Raw genomic sequence first — 21,662 nt, 5'->3', positions numbered from 1 at the left:
ATATAAAGGATTTGCAGGAGTGCTTCAACGTCTTGAACAAATATCAGATGAAGCTGAATCCTCTCAAATGCTCCTTCGGAGTAGGATCAGGGAAGTTCTTGGGATTTATAGTTAACTCGAGAGGAATTAAAGCCAATCTCAAGAAAATCAAAGCCCTAATTGATATGAAATTTCCAGCAAAGATTAAGGATGTTCAAATTTTGATCGGAAGAATTGCCGCTCTCAGTAGATTTATTTCGAAGTCAACAGACAAGTGCGTTCCATTTTTTAATCTACTTTGAGGCAACAAAAAATTTGAGTGGACAGAGGAGTGTGAGCAGGCTTTCCAAGCATTGAAGACTCACATGGCACAACCACCTGTCCTAATAAAACTGGTTGATGAGGAGACTTTGTTTGTCTACTTGGTGATTACGGAATATGCTGCTAGTGTTGTCTTAGTAAGGGAGGAAGAAGGCGTGCAGAAGGCGGTTTATTATGTAAGCAAGAGGCTAATTGGAGTGAAGTTGTGATATCCACCAATTGAAAAGTTGGCCTATTGCTTAATTTTGGCCTCAAGGAAGCTGCGACCTTACTTTCAAGCTCACCCAATCACAGTTTTGACTGACCAACCTCTACGACGAGTTCTGCAAAAGCCAGAGGCTGCAGGGAGATTGTTGAAATGGGCAGTCGAACTTGGGCAGTTCGATATCTCTTACTTACCGCAAGCAGCGATAAAAGGGCAAGCCTTGGCTAACTTCATTGCAGAGTTCACTGAACTTACAGATAGCGAGCAGACCGAAGAGCCTGAGTCTCAAAACTAACCTCCCTCATGGAAGTTATTTATAGACGGCTCTTCCAATGAGCATCATGCAGGGGCAGGGGTGATCCTGATTATGCCTGAAGGGCATCAATTTCACTGTGCAATCAGGTTTGACTTTACTGCTTCCAACAATGAGGCTGAATATGAAGTGTTACTCGCTGGGTTACGATTAGCTAGGGACATGAATATAAAAACAATTGACATTTACAGTGACTCTCAATTGGTGGTAAATCAAGTCATGGGAGGGTACCAAGCCCGAGGATTAAAGATGGTTGCCTATTTAAACAAAACAAAGGATCTATTAGCACAGTTTGATAAGTACACCCTTCAGCAAGTACCTCGTGACCAGAATTCAAACGTTGATGATTTGGCCAAGCTAGCAAGTGCAAAAGATGCTAAAACTCTGAACATAGTACCAGTTAAATGACTAGCTGTGCCAAGCATCCAAGCAGAGGAGACCACTCTGGTGATCCAGGTGGCGGATACATGGATGACACCATACGTAGAGTATCTGATGCAAGGCGTGTTACCAGTAGACACAAACAAAGCTAGGACCCTTCAGCGATAGGCTGCTAGGTATATCCTAGTTGATGGAATCTTGTACCAAAGGGGATACTCAATGCCACTCCTTAGATGTGTTTCGAAAGAGAAAGCCAAAGAATTGATGAAAGAGGTACACAAAGGCTTTTGCAGGGACCACGCTTGGGGGAAAAGCTTGTCGAAAAAGATCCTGAGGCAGGGGTATTTCTGGCCAACAATGAATGAAGACTCGATGGAATTTGTAGGGAGGTGCGACAAGTGCCAGAGGTTCTCCAAAATCCCACAAGCAACCCCTAATGAACTAAAACAGATGCAAAGTCTGTGGCCATTTGCAGTTTGGGGTATAGATTTAATTAGATCTTTACCCACAGGAAAGGGCGGTGTCAAGTATGCTGTGGTTACCGTTTATTACTTCACTAAATGGTTCGAAGCTGAGCCACTCGCAACCATAATGACGAAGAAAGTGCTAGATTTTTTAGTCAAAAACATCATTTGTCGCTATGGATTGCCAAGGAAAATCGTCTCAGATAACGACACGCAGTTTGATAGTGATTTATTCACAGACTTTTTCGAACGGCATGGGATTATCAAAAGCTTTTCTTCAGTTGCTCATACCCAAGCAAATAGACAAGTCGAAGCAGTCAATAAAATGCTAAAGGATACTTTGAAGAAAAGACTAGAAGAAGCTAAGGGGGCATGGCCAAAACAATTGTCCGAAGTCCTTTGGTCATACAGAACTTCCCATCGAACAGCAACATGCCATACTCCATTCTCTTTGGCTTATGGGTACGAGGCTATGTTGTCTATCGAGTTAGATCCACCCTCGCATCGCAGAATAACATACGATCAAGGCTCTAACAGCCAGCTATTGATGGAATCTCTGGACTTGATCGATGAGAAAAGTGAACAAGCCCAATTCTGTGTAGCTACGCACCAGCAAAAAGTCGTCCGGTATTTCAACTCTAAAGTACATGAAAGAAAATTCAACGTCGGAGATCTAGTACTTCAAAGAGTTTTCCTAAACACCCGCGACCAGGCTGCTGGACTACTCGGACCTAATTGGGAAGGGCCATACCAGATTGAAGTAGTCCTTCATCCAGGCACCTATAAACTTGCTCGCTTAAACGAAGATCTCATTCCTCGCTATTGGAATGGAGATCACATGCGCAAGTACTATCAATAAACAATTCTTCTTAAAGAATTGGCTTGTATTAATTTTACTTTTTACAAGTTATGAAAAAGGGTTGGTCATTTTATGTGACTAATCGCTTATAAGTGTAAGATCTTATTGATCACTCGTACAGAGATGTTTTGTCCATTTATTATGAGAAATATAAGGGACTGTGCGCAACCAGTAATTCTTGCCAATTATTGTATTTATTACAAGTATTTGCTCATTACGTGTGTTGTTTTGCTGTATCATCATTTTAATCCCTTTATTCCGAGCAATATTGTTCGAACAGGTTCTGGTCAAGGCAAGTGACTAAGGACCTAAAGCTCATCAATCAATTGGGGGGCATATAAGACATCTAGTAAGCAAAGCATATCGAAAGGTATATAAACACATGAGAAAAATAAGTGAAAGCATGCTAAGGTACTTAGAGTATTTTTCAAAATTTTGTATTTTGTTTAATCAATCCAAAGTCCTATGCTAAGTTCGGTCATGCGAGCATATGTTTTAATAAAATGCATGTATTATAATATCAAAAGGAATTCTTTTACACCGCGAGCAGTGACTACTCAGATGTAATTGTTCAATAAAAAGAAATAAAGCTGCCCGTGCAGCAATAAAAGTTAAAACATAAGTAAAATTGTTTTTACATCATGGTCCGTAGGTCATGTAATTGAAAAAGAAAAGATAGTTATGAAGTAGCCGGGGGATCTTGTGACAATTTTTGCTGCTGATTGACTGCATCTCCAACTTCTTCTCGGGCACCCTCGATCCCGGTCGCTAAAGAAATCTCTGGAGACCTTGGAATTGTTTCTTCCTCCAAGCGAGCAACACACCTAGCTAACTCCGCCTCCCTGATATGATCTGGCAGATAGGAGAAGTTAGCGTTGGGGTTGTTCTTCCAGAACAGATAGAAACACTCGAACGATGCCCCTACATAATCTTCAAGGTTCTGGGCATTTTGTTCCTCCAGTGCAGCAACTTCCTGGCGGCTTTTTGCCAGCTCATCTTGAAGCTCCTGGGATTCTCGTCAATTATTGAGCGAGACCTCCTTGTACTGCTCCTTTGATGTAGTGATCTTGGTAATACTCGCATCCTTCCTCTTCACCTCCTCTTCGAGAGAAGCGATCTTGGCCTCAGTCAGTTGCAGCGCCTCGAGGTGTTTTTCCTTTGCCTCCTTGAAGGCCTCAGTATGCTTTGCCTTGGCCTCCTTAAGGGCATCAGAATGCTTTGCCTCGACCGTCTTCAGCTGCTCAGCATAGGAAGCTTCTGCGGCCTTGAGTTGCTCGATATATCGAGCCTCAGTAGCACTAAACTGATCACCGAGTCTCTTCTCGAACTAGGCATTCGGTGTCCTCGAGAACCGCCAGCCAGAAGTAAGGGTGAGCACCCCCTGCAATCAGAAAAAGATAAGGCTGTAAATAGGAAAAAGTTAAAAAGAAAATTCATAAAGTACAATAAAGAAAACAACTTACAGTGAGCACTTCATTCAGTGGGCGGCTGAGGACTTGGTCGACCCACATAGAGCCGGTCTCTTGGATTGCCTCTCGGCTGCGTCGATGCTTTGTTATTCTCGATAGCCTATCTTTGGCTGAGTTAAGCACCACGCTCGTGAGGTCATCTCCTGAGATGTAACGCCCTAAACTCCAGGGACCGTTACGGTGCACATTGCAAACAGTGCTAAACTCGCTAATCGAGTCATTTGGCCATAAATGTGTAACTAAGTATGATTAGCGATTTAGGGATTAATTTTTTTGGTTAAGATATAAAGTTTCACTAGAACGTTTACTGTATACATTGGGATCCAAAAAATATAATTTAAAGGTTTATTACAACAAATTATTTACAACCAGCCGATATAAGCGGCAAAACAGGGTTTAACCCTAGTTCCTTTCCTTCAAACCTTGGCCGTGGTGGTCGAGCAGCTACATATGTACACATCGTCACCTAAGCTCTCCAACTCAAGGATGGGTCAGCTTTCTTTTGCCTTTACCTGCACCACATAGCACCCGTGAGCCGAAGCCCAGCAAGAAAACTCAATATGCTCATGAACAATCATATTATGATATCAAATCATATCTAGCATGCCTAGCAAACATAGCTTTATTCAAGCATGAAAATAAGTTCAAGCAATGCTGGGGTATCTAGGATAAGAAATCCTGCCCTTCTGATAGTTTGACTATCAAGTCAATCCTAATCAGATGAGTGTTTCGAAACTTGAGGTTCTAGTAAACCATAATGAGTGACCAACAAGCAAGTCACTACGGGGCTCAACACCCAAAGCCATGCATATGATGATCAAAATGATCATACAGAGCTTATAGCTCTAAACAGATGAGTGAATATCACTTTGAGGTTCTGTTAACCATACTGAGTGACTGACAAGCAAGTCACTATGGGGCTCAGTGCCCATAGCCGTGTAACGAAACCGTTACCTAGGCTTTCCTGCAATGGCTTTTACCAGATGAGTGACTGATGGGTAGTCACTAGCATAAACAGATGAGTGACTGCTGGGTAAGTCACTAGCTTAAACAGATGAGAGACTGATGGGTAAGTCTCTAACTTAACAAATGAGAGACTGATGGGTAAGTCTCTAACTTAACAAATGAGAGACTGATGGGTAAGTCTCTAACTTAACAGATGAGAGTCTGATGGGTAAGTCTCTAACTTAACAAATGAGAGACTGATGGGTAAGTCTCTAACTTAACAGATGAGTGACTGGTGGGTAAGTCACACAAGCGCTTTTAGTTTTCATCGAACTTGAGGTTGGTCCAGCATTAATGCTCTTGTTGAGTCATCTAATGCAGAATTTCGATTAGATCTAATCTTTTATCGGCCCTGCGTTCATGACGCTTATGCCGTTACTGGCTCCTAGGTCGGTAACACACGACCAATGCCAAATCTCAGTGATCAGGGCCATGCACAAGTAAGCAATGCTACCAAACATATATCATATGTCTAATATCCAAATACAGGGCATTCAACATGCTTACTTAACAATTACTAGCACAATTAAGATCATGCATACACACAGAGACTTAAGCTCTAAACAATCTCATATTCAATATTCATGGCATGCCCTAATCACATGTTTTTCGTGCATCACATGCATCATATTTAAGCATCCAACATGCATCAAGGATAACCATGCATATCACATATGTGGTGCAGTTTTCTTACCTCTGATTCGAGCAAGAATGAATAAAAGAACGACCCTTGAGAACGATCAACTTTTAGTCCTTTAGCGGTCACCTAGTCATAACCAAATACGGGACCTCATCAAGAAAAATGATCAACATGGGTTTCCAAACCAATATCTAGCCTCCGGGACATCAATCCAAACTAATCCAAGTAGTAAGAACAATCCCGAGGCCTAAAACTATGTTCCCGTAGTCAAAACACACAAACGGGCTCAAACCTGCCCAAGGGCTGCGGCCTTGGCACCTTGTGCTGTGGCCCCCAGCCATTCCGGAAGCAAGGGCCACGGCGCCCAGCATGCACAATCTTAGCCACCTACTTCTTCGAGCTAGGGCTACGGCACTCCAAGAACAGGGCCGCTACCCCCAACCCAGAACATGCCCAAACTCAGTTTTCATCATTCCAAACCCTCCAAAAACATACCTAAACACTTCCAAATAATCAAATTAAAGTTCCCAAGCTTCCCAATGGTCCAAAACCATGAAAACCCAAGGCTCAATCGAACCAAAAACTCAACGATTCACAAAATCCAATTCAAAGCTTAGAAACTCTAAAAACTCCAAACTTAAACGTAGATTACCTTTGATTGGGTTGTTTTCCGTCAAATCCTTCGGTTAAGAAGCTTCTAATCTCTCCTAGGATCGTTATGCCTCGATCCTCGCTTGATTCCGACTCCTAGAACTTGAGATTTCTTCAAAAAGGTTTCGAACGGTAAAATGAGCTAACGAAGGAGAGAGAGGAAATGTTTTGTAACGTACGTTCCATCTGACAAGCTACTTCAAGCTTAAGTAACCTTAAATAAAACCTAGTGCTCAGGGTCCCGAAAACACCCCCGAGGACATTATAGTCAAAACATCCAGAATTTCCTCCTGACCTCAAATACTCCAAATTTATCATCAAATAAACATTCTTATTACCCAATAATTGACCCCTTTATGACAAAATCGCTAACTCATAATATAAGATCGTCTCATGCCGAATAGCTCGAATATATCTCAATAATAATGGAATCTCATTCACAAATTACAATATGCACACAAATATACAATTATGCCCCCAATGGGCCAAATTACCAAAACACCCAAATAATTATAAATACACCCATATGCATGCATTTATCATCATATAATAATATAATTCACATAAACATGCATATAATCATTAAATATCATAATAAATCAATTATGACCCTCCCGACCTCCTAATCAAGGTCCTAAACCTTATTAGGAAATTTGGGGCATTACACGAGATCTCTTCCCGACGACCAGCCGAATGCTGGACAGTGGATGTTGGAGGCGTAGGGTCGACTAGAGCTAGAGGAAGAGTCTGTCCGACCGGAGACGGAGGATCTAGGTTTGTTGGAGTTGGAGGAGGTATCTCCCTAGTAGGAGCTGGTGGAGGAGTTGTCTCCCTTATTGGAGTAGGCGCATGAGGGTCGTCTGTTCGAGGCTTCTTCGCGGGGTGATTGCTGCAGCCCTCCCCAGACTGGCACTTGTGGGACTTCTTCTTGCTCGCTGACTTGGTGTACAAGTCAAAAGCGCCTTCGACAAGTATGTTTGCAAAAAAGAGACAAGCGAACAGTCAGGCAATATAATAAAAGGAACTTGCTAAGTCTATGAAACAAGGATAGAGAAATTGAAAGTATAATACCCGAGCTACAATTACTGGTAGCTACACTATTTACTTTACTAGTGCTACACTCACTCTTTGGCCTGAAGAAGTCTGAATTTAAAGCAGGAGGGTATTTAAAGTTACCATCCTCGTCGAAGAGGTGACTGGGGAAAGGCGAGCTATCTAAAAGCGTAAAATCAGTACCATTCTCGTCCAATGACTCAAGAATAGGCTCTGTCGCCTTCTTGTTTCCCTTCCCTGGTGGGGCCGGTGCAGCAGCAGGTCGTGGGGAACCAGTTGGTTCGTTGATGGTCACCCCAGTTGCCCTCCTCAGAGGAGGATGTGACACATCTAGTTTCTGCTCGGGAACCTCAGCGCCAGTGGCACTCCCCGTAGTAGTTTCCCTCACATCCTGGTGAGGTGCCAGAAGGCCGACCAGTCTCAGATTGGCCTCTGTGACCAGTTGTTTGACACTTTTCTCTATGTCATTCATACTGGCCAGGAGGGTTGATTGGACCTCCATGTCTTGAGTAGGGTCTGGTCGCAACCAGGGGCCTGAAATGCACTAAATTTCTAAGAGAAATGTAGGAAGAATCAAAGAAAAAAATATACGACCAGGAGTGCAAAGACTTTACCTCGTGTGAAGGCCAAGTTGTTCGCGACCATATCGGTAGTCAGAAAGTACTCCAGATGATACTTCCCCACGTTCGAGATAAAAGTGGTGTCAGTCAGGAAAGTGCGAGCCGTTTCCTGATGGTAGAAATGGAAGAACCCCGTGTTTTCTTGGTTGGGGTTGGATTTTTGGTCGAACAAGTAGTTGTCCTTGTGTGGCGTGGGGACTGGCCATTTCTTGTGGCTATAAAGGATATAGACTACAGAGAGCATTCTATATCCGTTTGGGGTGATTTGAAAAAGGAGCGACCCCAAAGTAATTGGCCACTCCTTGGAAAAAAGGATGGAGAGGCAGGATCGCTCCTGCCTCGATATGGTATCTCGACCAGGCGTTGTACGCACCTCCAAGAAGATTCGCCCTTTGATCTCAGGTAGGTTGGACTAGGGTCACCCTAGGAAGTCCATATTTCTTAATGTAATTCGAGATCATCCTAATCGTTACTCGACTAGGAGGGGCGCTTCGAAGTTGGGCTTGAGATTGCATTCCTGGCACGAGATTATTCTCAGATCTGTCGCTGGTCGAGGGAGTTTTCGGTGTGGATCAGGCTGGTGTTCAGAAGGTTTATTTTTCTTTTTCTGGGCAATGGATTTTACTCTACCCATGGCTGAAAGGTTTGACTGAGGTCTGTTGGGAGGAGTTCAAGAAAAAGGGATGTCCGAAATAAGTAACGACGCCTGTTCTACAATCACGAGTAGTTGCGCGAGCATGTCATCGTCAATTGGTCTCTCACCTCCCCCATTGATCTTGCATCAAAATGTGCGAACAGAAAAGGGGAGATGAGAACTTAGTCTAAAGACTTGTGTTGAATGTAGGAATAACGTTGCTCGCGTATAAAAGTTAAGCTTTTATACAACCAGCAGCATTCTGGCAAAAACACGAAGTTTCTTATGAGCAATTTGAGAAACGGATTAAAAAGTGGAAGTAAAAAGTTTTTTCAGAGAAAACTTTTTTTGACTCCGAGAGGATGGGAAAAACCCAGTTTTTCAACTAGCATAAAAATCAAATTTTTACTTCGATTTTACGCCCTAAATCTACAATCTCGACTACCAAACCGACTCCTAATTCCTATGAAGTGTTATTTTACTACCTTATCACGCATGAAACATACCCATTTACCCCAAGATAGTTTCGGTCAAGAACAACCAAGAACTCAGATACGAAACGAATAAAAAAACAACTCTGCATGGAAACTAAAACAACTGAAAGGTTCATGAAACTTACTTAGATGAAAGGTGGAGTTTGAGAGTCTGGATGGCCTTGGATCAACGATGAAAGTTCATGGGAATTCTAGGCTGTGAAAGTTGAAGTTCTTCGGAGTTCTTGATAAAACAAAAGGCAAGTGAAAAGTAAAAGGTTAAAAGGTGAGTTGGGGGTATTATTTATAGTGACTGTGACACGAAAAAAGGAGTAATCATGAATTACCTTTTTCAAAACATGGGGAACTGAAATAGCCATCAGACAAGTTGTTGGAAAGATGAAAAGACCCAATTGGACATGATTGGTTACTTTTTTCGAAGAGGCATGACGACTCTGACATGTTCTATGGGGCATACGAAAGGTCAGTTTCCTAAGTTTACTTTATGCTGGTCGCAACAAAGTAAACTTGGGGGAAAATGTTTACCCAAAAATAACTGTTGATGACGTGGCAAGGATTTCTCACACGTGGTTGACACGTGGCAGAGTTGAAGTGAAAAGGTGATGTTCAGTTATCGACCGGATGCATATTGCTTCATCAAGGCTGACTTTTAGGTATGACCAGGCTGGTCGTATGATTCGGTTTATTCACTTCTAAGATTGTAATCCTATAATAATTACATTGGATATTTCCTCTTTATTACCTTGATATGAAAATATTAATGAGAGTTAAGGCCTAATGGCCCACGTAACCCCCCTTAAGCCTATAAATATACATGAAATAGCTCAAGGAAGGGACTTTTGATCTTTGAATCATTTTCCTGAGTATTGAGAGAGAAAGCTATAGTGTGATTATCTATTGTTTTATTGTAATTCCCCCAAGGTTTGTGAAACTCAAGAACCCTAGTTCTTTGATCACGGCTTTGAGATTCAATATTAATAATAGCACTAAGTGGACGTAGGTCATTACCATTCTTTGGGGCCGAACCACTATAAATCGTTGGTGTTTTCTTCTTTACCATTATATTAAACTCTTAATTGTCATCTCACTTTTTATCATATATTTGACTCCGTGTTGTTGGCCAAATTGAGGGTCAACAGAGTCATTTGGTTATAAACGTGCATCTAGGTGTTATTAATAGGCTAATGTGAAAAATCTCGATCAAAAGGAAATGATATATTTTATTTTAAACATAAAACTATACATGGTCCCATAAAAGTGTTTACAACGTTATTTACAATCCAAAATGGCCATTACAGTGTAAAAATTACAACCCGCCGACCTAAGCGGCAAATATAGGGTTAACCCTAGTTCCACTGAGAAACACCTTGGCCGTGGTGGTCAAGCGGCCGCTTATGTACACATCGCCACCTAAGTTCTCCACTCAAGGCTGGGTGAGCTTTTCTTTCCCTTTACCTGCACCACATAGTACCCACAAGCCAAGGCTCGGCAAGAAAACTCATTACTACATGTATACAATATCAATTGATGATTATGATAATCATACTGGCTTGTAGCCCTAATCATATAATATCAAGATTCTAATAATCATGCTGGGGCGTGTGGCCCTAATTAGATCTAATCTTTTCGGCTTGTGTTTAACACGCTAATATCGTTCTTGACTCATAAGTCAATACCAATGATCAATGCTCAGTACTACTGCCGAACTTGACTAATAAGTCACAACTTCACAATCAATACTAACACCATTGCCGATTCTAAGTAATAAGTCAGTATCATTCACAGATAAGCAAGACTGCTAAGCATTTAATATGCAATCAATTTCCACGTATAGAGCACTCAACATGCCTCATTAATAACCATGCATGTCACATACTGGGTGCAGTTTTCTTACCTCTGGTTCGAGCGAGAAATAATAAAAGAACGACCCTTGAGAACGATCGGTCCTCAAGTTCCTTAGCAATCACCTAGTCATAGCCAAATATAGAGTTCCATCAATAAAATAAATTATAACAAAATTTATAATCTAAATCATCACTCCCGGGACCAATCTTGTGCTCTCAGGACTCCCAATCCACCTAAACGAGGAAGTGGATTCATCCCCCGAGCCCCCAAAGTCATCTCGAGCCCTAAAAATAGGTCTTGCTGAAAATAACCTAGCGCTGGGGTGCTGCTAGGTAGCACTGGCACCCTGCCCCAAGTCAGAGAGAACCCCATTCTCTTCTCTACCTAGCGCTGGGGCGCCAGAAGTGGCGTTCGGGTGCCACTGATAGACCAGAAAAATTCTGGTCTTCTCCCCTGTGATCTCCCTTGAAAACCAAGCTTCAAAATCAACTCAATAACATCATCCAAACCTATAATTTAACCCCAAAACTTCATCCATACCTCAACCTCATCAAAACCCAAGCAAACTTTCTCAAAAACCTCATTGATTTCCCAACTATCCAATCCAAAATTTCAGCTGGGAACCAATAGAATAACAGGGCAAAAACCCGAGAAACATGGCTGAAAACCTTACCTCAAACTTGAATTGAATCCTCTTCATTGGTTGAACTAAGGTCCTAAGCTTCGAACCTTGATCTCCTTGCTTGAATCCTCAAATTGAGTTTCAAAAATTCAAAGGAAGAAGAAGGAGAAAGGTGATCATGAGAGAGGAAGGAAAGACACTCTGTTTTTGCTTCAACTTATATCTTTCTACAACTTTCTAGTTTTAAGTATAACCCATGGTCAAAAGACCAAAATGCCCCTAGGTCATATTTATTTCCTTAACAGCCCCCAAGGGCAAAATCGTCATTTCCCGACTATCCCGTTATTTATAATTAACGTCCTCCAATTTCTGTTATTACCAATATTCTCAAATAGTCCTAAATCATATCCCATTACCCTATAATTCCCAGTAATGTACTAATCATCAAATTACCCCGAGACTCACATCGAGCCCGGAAATTAACCTCGTTATGACCAAACTACTAATTTGCATTCTAAGATAGTCTCATGCCGAATAGCTCGAACATATCCACATAATAATGTGGCCTCATTAATAAATCACCAACATGCATGAAAATATACAAATATGCCCTCAATGGGCCAAATTACCAAAATACCCTTATAATGAAATGTGGACCCACATGCATGCATTTATTATCATATAATTATATAATTCACATAATTATGCATATAATCATTTAATGGCATAGTAAATCAATTATGGCTCTCCCGACCTTCTAATCTGACCATTAAACCTCATTAGGGATTTTGGGGCATTACAGCTAGATTGGTGGTTATGTGGTTTTGAGGTTTGTTTTTGATATTGGGGTTGTTTGGTTGTGTTTTTGTCTGAGTTTGGATTGAAGAAAATGCAGAGGAGTTGGGTTCGTAGGGTTAAGTTGCGACTGTGTTCTTGGGCGCCGCGACTTGAGTGAACCCCAGAGCCTTCATTGGGCTCTGTCTCGTAGGCGCGCCGCGACCCTCAAAGGCAAGTTGCAACCCGGCCTTGGCACCCAAACAGGGGGCTGTTTGTCTGGGAGGCGCGCCATGGCCCCTGGGGGCAGGTTGTGGCCCACCTATCTGTTTTGGCCGAGCTTGGTTTTACTTGGTTTTAAGGGCGAATTTTCAAACCTTAAGGCTCAGGATCGAACCTACTACTCGGTTTAGTAGATTTCGAGGTCCTGAGGGCTAGGGCTTGGTTCAGGAACCTCTTATTGCTCATTTTATTGATGGGATTTTATATTTGGTTATGATTAGATTACAACTAAGGGCCTAAGGTCAGGATCATTCTTAAGGGTCATTCTTATCTTATTTTACCCTCGAACCTAAGGTAAGATATTTGCACCCATTATGTGACATACATGATTATTGATGAAACATGTTGAGTGCTATATATATATATATATGGATATATGTGAAATTATAAATGCTTGTTTCCATTGTCTACTTGAGAATGTCACTGACTTGTTAGGTTACCTCTAAGGGCCTAAGGTCAGGATCATTCTCAAAGGTCATTCTCAACTTATTTTACCCTCGAAACTAAGGTATGAGAACTACACCCATTATTTGACATACATGATTATTGATGAAGCATATTGAGTGCTCTATATATATGGATATCTGCTGCATTATAAATGCTTGGTTGCATTGTTTACTTGAGAATGGCAGTGACTTATTAGTCAGAAACGACAAGAGTGTTGAGTGTTGGTCGTAAAGCTCTGACTTATTAGTCAGGATCGGCAATAGTACTGAGCACTGGTCATATGGCATTGACTTATGAGTCAAGAGTGGCCATAGCGCATTGAGCGCTAGTCGACATGATTAGATCTCATCAATAGAGCTTTATACGCTCGTCTGACCCAAAGGTCGAAGAAAACTAAAGCACTTGGCTAGTTACTCAGAGCCATGGCTAAAAGGCCCAGGTGACTTGTTGGTCACATGGCTTAGGGCACATGACCCTAGGATGACTTAACAGTCATTTATTCAGAGCGCAGGACCCCAGGATGACTTAACAGTCATCTATTCAGGGCGCAGGACCCCAGGATGACTTAATAGTCATCTATTCAGGACAGGACCCCAGGATGGCTTAACAGTCATCGATTCAGGGTACAGGACCCCATGACCATTTATTAATAGTTGTACACATGCAGTAATAAGTTTTCTTGCTGAGCCTTGGCTCACGGGTGCTATGTGGTGCAGGTAAAGGAAATGAAAAGCTTACCCAGCCTTGAGTGGAGAGCTTAGGTGGCGACGTGTACATATGCGGCCGCTTGACCACCACGGCCAAGGTGTTTCAAGGGAACTAGGGTTTAACCCTAGTTTTGCCACTTAGGTCGGCGGATTGTAACTTTTGAACTGTAATGACCATTTTGGATTGTGAACAACTTTGTAAACACTTTTTTGGGATCCCATGTACAGTTAAATGTTTTAATTAAGATGTATCCCTTCTTTTTTACCGAAATTGTAACCCTGGTCCATTAATAACACTTAGATGCATGCTTATGGCCTAAAGACTTGTTTAGCGAGTTAAACACTATTTAAAGTACACAGTGTGACGGTCTTGGCTACCCAGGGCATTACATTCTCTTATTTTCTATCATATAGAATATATAGGTATTATTATCATAATAATAATCAAATAAAATTGATCATCTGAATAATAATAAAATAAATGATAATTAAATACAAAATCTTACATTCCATTAAAGCAGTCCATGAATCTCTATGCATGTAACACCTCCCTAAAATAAGAGTATTTGATTTTTCATGCATTTTTATTTTAATTAATTAATAATTAGAAATTTAAATGAGGTATCATCTTTTTAAGGAAAATATAATAACTTAAATTTCAAAATTCAAAATTTGAATTTCCATAATCATCTTATTATTAATTAAATAAATATAATAATTAAAACCAATTTTGACTATCCATATTTTTATTTTCTCACTTAAATAAAATAATTGATAAATCAACTTCTTTTATTTATATACAATTTCAAAAATTGTACAACTTCAATTATCACATAATTATATATTTACCTTGAAGAATAAATATTCTCTCAAATAGCCCATTCACAGTTTGACCCCTGTATCAACTTTTTACCTTGAATAGTGTTGATAGAGCTACCCTGAGGACCTATGGACCAATAATTCCAAGCTCCAATAAATAAAATATTATTAGCCAAAACTCTTTGATTCAATAATCATATTTATTAATCTCATGATTACTCCACTATAAATATGTGACTGCACTCTTGAGAATTAAATGCATATAGTTACTGAGTACTTTATTGTAACCATAAAGTGTCCATTGATATAATCATTACATACAAATTAATCCTCTATTGATGATTCATAATTAAGTGGGAATAAAATTATTGTTTTACCCTTTTTATTATATCTTGATTCCTAGTGTACCATTGACTTTACTAGTGAAGGTTAATTCATAATCTGATTATGAATTTGACGTTAATAACCTTTTCAGTTCCAAAAGTCAACCCAATAGGGAACCATCATTCAATCTATAAGAAGGTAAAGCTATATCCCCAGCCATATACATCATTAAGTCCCCAAAACAATAGTTCTTAGCCTGGTCATTCTGACAAACCGTAACGCATGAATCAAAGGATCAAATGACATATATAGGAGTTCATAGTAGCTTTAGGATTAAGATCAATTTGTATATGATCATCAGTTGATATTTTTTATAATACTACGAAACGATATTTAAACAAGTATTATCAAATCACATCTGATTCAGTTCTACATACTCTCAGTATGCAACGTACCTCCACTAAAGTGTCCTACTACACTAGTAACCCGGATCTAGGTCACATGTTTTCATTGTTATATTATTTTATAATATAATGTAATATTATAATATAATTTTTTAGATTAAATAAATGTGACAAAGAGTGTCACATATTGTAACATATAATAGAGTGTTACCATATTTAGATATATGAAATATATCCAAATAATGTAACATATTTGGTGTTACAAATTTGTAACTTCCAAATATTACCCTTTATTGTGTAAATTTGGTATTATACAATATTGAGATGAATTTCATAAAGCCATATGTGAAATGGCTGTTAGAGATATGATTTTAACCCCAATAATGTGTTTTGGGAGTTACAAAATCATTTGGGAGGGTTTGGAACCGTTTGGAAAAACAACACATTTTTAAGTGCTGAAAATGGTGAGTGGCCGCGGCCTGTGGGACAAAGAGTAGGGGCCGCGGCCACAGGCCAAAAATTGACCAATTTTTCAGTTTTTTCAATCTTTGTTGAATGGCTCAAAAAACCCAAATAACTCTCAAATCTCATTTTTAATTCCATATTAATCCAATTAAACATTGGTAACATCCATGGGGGTTGGTGGGATTTAAAATTCAAAGGGTGTCTCTAAACTCTATAAATAAGAGCCTATAGCTCACTTGAAAGACGCAACATTTTCTATCCATTAGAGAACTTGGCTAGAAACACCTTGAGGCTTGATAATTCCAGAAAGCATTTCCTATAATATGTGAGAGATCCCTTAGTGCTTGAGTTAGGGGGAAATAAGCTTTTGGACAAAGGTTTCAAACCTTGTTCAAGTTGGTGATCTCCAACACTCTTCACTTTGGTAGTGTGAGTAAGAGTTGTTTCTATTTAGTTTGTTTGTTCTTTCTTTATATTCTATTTCTCTTCATCTTCATATTCTTTTCTTTTGTTTATTTGTATTTCTTGTTTTGGGTTGTAATCTTCTTTTCTTTATTTCAAACACTTTTACTTGTCATATTTTGCTTTGAGTTGTATTTTTCACTATTCTATTCTTTTTCTCTTCTTCTTGTTCTTTAGTTTATTTGTATTTTCAGTTATAGAGTTGTAACCTTATATAATCAATCAATATTTATTTGTAATATTATTGCATAAAGTTGTATTATCTTACCCATTTCCATTGAGGCAATCTATTTTTTCCTAACATTCAAAAGCTTAGCCCTTTGTCTGTTTCAATGGAAGGTGAGACCATCAACATCAGGAATCAAGACCTAGTGATGTTGGATAGGTTTGATGGGTCCAATTTCACTAGGTGGAAGGACAAGGTGAGATTCCTTTTGACCACTCTCAAAATCGCCTACATTCTAGAATCCACTCTAGAACCTCTCCCAACGCCATCCGACAAGGACACTCCCGAGGAGGTGGAGGAAAGAAGGAAGAGGGAGGAGGACAATCTCCTTTGTAGGGGTCATATCCTCAACACCCTATCCGATAGGCTCTATGACCTCTACACCGAGACCAAACTGGCCAAGGAGATATGGGATGCGCTTGAGAAAAAGTTCAAGGCGGAAGAGGAAAGTACCAAAAAGTTTTGGATATCTCAATACTTTGATTTCAAATTTTTTGGTGACAAACCTATTCTTTATCAAATTCATGAATTGCAAATAATTGTTAACAAACTGAAAGTTTTAAAGATTGAGCTTCCCGAGGCCTTTCAAGTTGCTGCTATAGTGGCTAAATTACCACCAACTTGAAAGAGCTATAGAAAAAGAATCCTTCATAAAAATGAGGATTATTCTTTGGAGGAAATCCAAAAGCATATTCAAATCGAAGAGGAATTGTGGAGGGGTCTAATGGAGAGACTTCCAAAGCAAATGCGGTGTCACAACCAAAACATCCCAAAAACGAAGGAAAAAAGGGTAACGAGAAGCCTTTGGGTCCAAAAACCAACCCAAACAAGTTTAAGGGCGAGAAAGATCCTTGCTTTGTGTGTGGGAAAAAGGGTCACTATGCTAGAGAGTGTAGTCATAGAAAAGACCAACAAGGACCTAAGGTGAACGCAACTCAAGAGGAAAACATAGTTGCTACCCTTAGTGAGGTGAATGCGGTCCAAGGTAAGGTGAAAGGGTGGTGGTATGATACATGTGCCACCGTCCATGTCACCTATGAAAAATCATTGTTCAAGACCTTTAAAGAGTCAAAGGGCAACCATGAGATTCAAATGGGCAATGAGGGCAAATCCAAGGTACTTGGCAAAGGTACCATTGAAGTCTTTTTCACCTCTGGCAAGAAAGTTACATTAGTGAATGTACTTTATGTTCCCGAAATGTGTAGAAACTTGGTAAGTGGTGATTTGCTTGGCAAGCCCGTCATTAAAGCCGTTTTTGAGTCCGGTAAACTTATACTTACCAAATCAAATATATTTTTGGGAAATGGGTACTCTTGTGAGGGAATGGTTAAATTGTGCACCAATGATGTAACTTTCAATGTTATCAATAAAAATGCTAATTCCACCTATATTGTTGAGTATGATTCTTTATTTTTGTGGCATCTTAGACTATCGCATATAGGTTTTTCAACCATGAAAAGAGTAGTTAAATGTGGTATGATTGCATGCAATATTAAAAACTATGGTAAATGTGAAACATGTGTTAAGGAAAAAATGATTAAGAAACCATTTCCTAGTGTAGAAAGATCATATAATTTACTAGATTTAATCCATAGTGATCTTTGTGAATTAAATGGTTTTTTAAGTAGAGGTGGTAAAAGGTATTTTCTTACTTTTATAGATGATTTTAGTAGAAATACCTATGTGTTTCTTTTAAAGCATAAAGATGAAACTTTTGATGCTTTTAAATTGTATAAATTAAAAGTTGAAAATCAACTGAATAAAAATATTAAGGTACTAAGAAGTGATAGAGGAGGAGAGTACTTCTCTAATGAATTCAATACATTTTGTGAAGAAAATGGTAGAATCCATGAGTGCACTGCACCTTATACACCACAACACAATGGTGTTGCTGAAAGGAAAAATAGGACTTATCTAGAGATGATAAATTCTATGTTGGTGTTTTCTAAGTTGAACTTCAACTTATGGGGTGAAGCGCTTTTAACCGCTTGTCACATTCTTAATCGAATACCGATGAAGAAAAATGAGATATCTCCATATGAGTTATGAAAAGGAAGAAAACCCAATAGAGGGACTTCAAAGTGTGGGGGTGTCTTGCATATTGCAAGAAAAACGAACCTAATAGAACAAAGTTAGGTTCAAGAGCCATAAAGTGTGCTTTTGTTGGTTATGCCAACAATAGTAAAGCTTATAGGCTATTAGACTTAGAGTCTAATATTGTGATTGAATCTAGAGAAGTTGAATTTTTTGAGAATATGTTATGTGACAACAATTCTCAAGCTTCAACATCTCTAAAGGAGAATTTGTTATATGAGAACAATTCTCAAGCTTCTACATCCAAAGTTGATTCTCAAGAGGAGAATTCTCAAAAGGATGTAAAGCAACCCTTTGAACCTAAAAGAAGTCAAAGGCTTAAAAATCATAAAAGTCTAGTAGTGGATAAGATAGATTCTCAACGAATTTCATTCTACATGGTAGAAGGAAATAGAGAGGAAGTTATTAGGAAAATTCCTATTGTACTTCTCATTGAGGATGATCCTAAGACTTATAGAGAAGCTATGCAATTGAGAGATAGTGCATTTTGGAAAGAAGCCATCAGTGATGAGATGGATTCCATTCTTTCCCATAACACTTGGGAATTGGTAGACCTCCCACTAGGGTCTAAGCCAATTGGGCGTGAGTGGGTATTTAGGAGAACATACCACACTGACGGCACCATCCAAACCTTTAAAGCTAGATTAGTAGCTAAAGGGTTTAGGCAAAAAGAGGGTATCGATTATTTCGATACCTATGCGCCTGTTGCAAGAACAACTTCTATACACAACTTGTATGTTCATCAAATGGATGTCAAAACGGCATTCCTTAATGGTGACCTCAATGAGGAGGTCTATATGGAACAACCCGAAGAGTTTGTCCTACCAAAATATGAACATCAAGTATGTAGACTTGTAAAATCCTTATATGGATTGAAACAAGCTCCTAAGCAATGGCATGAGAAATTTGATCAAGCCATCATGTCTATTGGGTTTAGACATAACAAAGGAGACATGTGTTTGTATTTCAAAACTTGCAAGGGATATGTGATCATTGTTTGCTTATATGTGGATGACATGCTTATTCTAAGTAATAGCATGAAAGGGATAGAAGAAACGAAGAGGTATCTATCATCAACCTTCAAGATTAAAGATCTTGGAGAAGTTGACACCATACTTGGTATCAAAGTAAAGAAACATAGTGGGGGTTTTGCGTTAGGGCAAGCCCACTATGTTGAGAAAGTATTGAACAAATTTAACCATCTCAAGGTTAAAGATGCCAATACTCCATTTGATCATAGTGTAAAACTAGAGAAGAATGAAGGAAGAGTGGTGACTCAATTGGAGTACGCTAGTGCTATAGGGAGTCTAATGTACGCTGCCCAATGTACTAGACCTGATATAGCATTTGCGATAAGTAAACTTAGTAGGTTTACAAGTAATCCAAGTGTGGATCACTGGAAGTCAATTGGAAGAGTCCTAGGTTATCTCAAGAAAACCAAAGGATTAAGCCTTCACTACTCCAAATTTCCTTCGATTTTAGAAGGATATACAGCTGCAAGTTGGATATCCAATCTTAGGGACAGCTTGTCCACAACTGGTTGGGTATTTACACTTGGTGGAGGTGCAATTTCTTGGGGTTCCAAGAAACAAACTTGTATATCTCATTCCACTATGGAAGCAGAGTTCATAGCTCTAGCTGCTACTGGCAAAGAGGCCGAATGGTTAAGGGATCTGTTGATAGAGATTCCCCTAATCAAAGAGAATGTATCTACTATATCGATACATTGTGATAGCCAAGAGACATTGTCTAGAGCATACAACGGAGTGTATAATGGGAAGTCTAGACATATTAGTCTAAGACATGGATATGTAAGAGAATTGATTCAAAGAGGATTCAATGTGAGAACAAGTGAAAATCTGGCGGATCCTTTCACTAAGCCACTAATGAGGGATTTAGTGGCTGCATCATCTTGAGGGATGGGACTTAAACTCCCTAAAGAGATTCCCGATTGATGGTAACCTATATTAACACTAGTTATTCAACTAGTGTTAGGTTCAATAGGAAACAAAAAGTCAATCAAGTGAATATTAGTTGTACTCAATACAAGTCCCATTTGAGATATTGAGTACCTGTGTGTTACCAAGTTGAGGGTTAAAACAGAAAGGTTTTTTAATAGAATTCAGTCTTGTGAAGACATGTATTTTTGGTAACAAAATAATGTAAGAATTCTACCTATATGGACCTAGGGGTGGTGCCGCCTCTCATGAGAATTGGGAGTATTCTCAAGAACGTCCATGAATGGAAAGTGCACATGGCAGTTAACGGTGCAAAGTGACACATAGAGGTCTCAAGTGAACATCGCAAATGTGTTTGTGTTATCACCGATTTGTTATCATGAAAAGATGGTTCAATGCCTCGTGCAACCAAATTTTAGACAAATTTTGTGATAATTACACTATAGTAAAGTTCAAGTTGAAAAACACTTTGCTTTATGTACTAATGCAATGACTCATATAAGAGAGAGTTCTTATTTAATCAAGTGGGGGATATGTTATATTTTAAAATATAATGATTGATTAAATAAGTGTTACAATAGATAACTATTTAATCTAGTTGGGGAATGTTATATTATTTTATAATATAATGTAATATTATATTATATTATATTATATTATAATATAATGTTTTAGATTAAATAAATGTGACAAAGAGTGTCACATATTGTAACATATAATTGAGAGTTACAATATTTAGATATATGAGATATATCCAAATAATGTAACATATTTGGTGTTACAAATTTGTAACTGTCAAATATTACCATTTATTGTGTAAATTTGGTGTTACACAATATTGAGATGAATTTCATAAAGCCATATGTGAAATGGCTGTTAGAGATATGATTTTAACCCCAATAATGTGTTTTGGGAGTTACAAAATCATTTGGGAGGGTTTGAAACCGTTTGGAAAAACATCACATTTTTAAGTGCTGAAAATGGTGAGTGGCCGCGGCCGGTGGGACAGAGAGTAGTGGCCGTGGCCACAAGCCAAAAACTGACCAATTTTTCAGTTTTTTCAATCTTTGTTGAACAGCTCAAAAAACCCAAATAACTCCCAAATCTCATTTTTAATTCTATATTAAACCAATTAAACATTGGTA

The sequence above is a fragment of the Humulus lupulus genome, chromosome 9, assembly GCF_963169125.1.
Source record: "Humulus lupulus chromosome 9, drHumLupu1.1, whole genome shotgun sequence".
NCBI lineage: Eukaryota > Viridiplantae > Streptophyta > Magnoliopsida > Rosales > Cannabaceae > Humulus > Humulus lupulus.
The sequence above is the reverse complement of the archived record's forward strand: the minus strand, read 5'-3'. Positions refer to the sequence as shown.